Below are 2410 nucleotides of genomic sequence, written 5' to 3'. Positions count from 1 at the left end.
AGAGTGAGGAAGAGGGAGGGAGAGAGTGTGTGTGAGGATTTGATTGTAGGAAAGGTTGCCAATGTCACTTGATATGTATGAGAATGTTAAATGTAATATTAACATAATTAATATTGAACTCTTAAAGTTAATGCGGTCCCGTTGCAACGTACGGGCGTTCTTCTAGTACATTTAAGTTATCTCTGAGCCAGACACCAGAACAGCTCATGTTCATGTTACGAACCAGATATGATACAAAGTTTCTACGCTTTGGGTTCAGCTCTCCGAGATTAGAGCAACTCCAGTAGCTCCCGTAGACCTAAAATAACTATCAGTTATGAAAAGTTGAGGCAAAAAATGCTCTCCAACAGCTCCTTTAAACCCAATTTTTTTAAGAGATCCCGTAAAAACACCCACTCCTTTCAACAAGTATACTACTCCCTCCATTGCTAAATGTAAGCCTTTTTAGAGATCTCAATATGGACTACACACAGAGCAAATGAGTGAATTTACACTCTAAAATATGTCTACATACATCTGTATTTAGTTCCTGTTGAAATCTTTAAAAAGACTTATATTTAGAAATGGAGTGGAGTAAAAAATTGTCCTTCCCGTGGATTTTTTTGCCTTTTTGTCTGTCTGTTGGTAGTGGAACCTAACCGCCGCATGCATAATAACCAATGAAAAAATAGCGCGCTACAACAAAATAGCAGCAATCTTAAAATATGTTATTAGCGTGCTATATCGTGCTATAACGTGCTATTAGCAAGACGTTGTATATCAATATATTTAGCGAGGCAATTCTCAATACGCTGACCTAACCGCCGCATGCACGCTAGCAAGAGGATGCAGCTGCAAGAGATACCAAAAGGAAAACGCCCACAACCCAACAGGGACAGCCATGGGGAGGAACCCCATGCATTACTGTTCAACGCCTTCATATATGGCGGCAAAAAGGCACACGTAGCCGTAGGTGCTCTAATATATGCTACTCTCATTGAATCAAGCATTGTTCTACTATTCAGCATCCTCCGCCATTGCATCATCCACATTCCTAGCAGCATCCTGTTATCTCCACCATCTTCCAGCCGGAGGGCATCCCTACCTCGTGCCAAGACAGACTCGTCCAGAGCCATTCTTTGTAGCAGATTCGCCCCTTGTTCCAGCATCTCTCGGTGAGCACCATTTTGAAGGCTTGCCCAATAACACACACACACACACACAAAAGCAGGCGTAACAAACAAAGTCAGCACTCAGCAGGTGACCTTACTAGTTTGTTCTCAAAACATGCTCTGTTCCTGAGCTTCCAGATGGCTAACACAAAGCAGCAACACCCACAATTTGCACATTTCTGCTGCGTGGGATAAAGCTAGGCACCCACCAGAAATACTGAGTAAAGCATGTGAGCCTAGAAACAGTACCCAGACATTTGCACACAATACACCAAAAATATTTAGCTACAGAGCAGCTAAGAGCAACTCCAACGGGCCGACCCAAACGGACGGCGCATTTGTCCTTTTTTGTCCGTTTGGGTCGGCCGGCCGCCCGGCGTTCATCCGGTTTTGCATTTGGATCGGCAGTGCGTCCAACGCGCCGACCCATTTCATGTCCGCATTCAATTTTAAAATAAGGTCTGCGGCCACAGATCATGCCAGCGGTCATAGATCATGCCGGTCATAGAAAAAATTCCATGGACACCGGCTGCAAAGCCCATCCTGTGCGTACCTTAGCCCAAATTCGTCCACGTGTCCCCTCCTTGCATCCAACGTCCGTCGCTCCTTCCGATCCCTTCGCTGCTTCCCTCGGCTCAGAAGCGCTTGCTCGGCTCCAAACGCATACGATCCCGGCTCCCTCGGCTCCGCTCAACTGCAAAAAACTAGACGCAATCCGGCTCCCATTGTTACGCAGCTGTGATCCCTTCCAATCAGATACGCATCTTTGTGATTGATAGCATCTGCTTCCTTCGTCCACCGGGGATCTGATCATGGCAGGTGAGACTAGCGGCGGCCGAGGAGACCCTGGTCTGGCACTCACTCCACCGGGCGAGACCACAACTATGTCCGCCTCACGCCCAAACGCATCGTCGTCCTCTCCATCACCCCTCATCAGTCTAGAAGGACATCCATGGCTGCCGCAGGCTCTGCCGCGGTTTGAAGCTACACTAGCGTCGAGAAGGTCGGGAGCGGCCATGCCGGAATCTGACACTGTGGCTCACAAGAACGATCACGGTGGCTTCGCCGATGACTTGTACCACATAAACCTGATGGCCAGATAGCTAATTCCTTTTGGGCGGATGGCCAATCTATCATGGATTAGGCGTGTTTTGGGGATGTTGTATCATTTGAAAACACAGGAGCATGAATTCCACTCCGGATTTGAAATACATCAATTTCAGACATATACTGCTATCTGCCTTCAACTGAATTTGGGC

Source organism: Triticum dicoccoides, chromosome 2A (assembly GCF_002162155.2).
Source record: "Triticum dicoccoides isolate Atlit2015 ecotype Zavitan chromosome 2A, WEW_v2.0, whole genome shotgun sequence".
Taxonomy (NCBI): Eukaryota; Viridiplantae; Streptophyta; class Magnoliopsida; order Poales; family Poaceae; genus Triticum; species Triticum dicoccoides.
The sequence above is the reverse complement of the archived record's forward strand: the minus strand, read 5'-3'. Positions refer to the sequence as shown.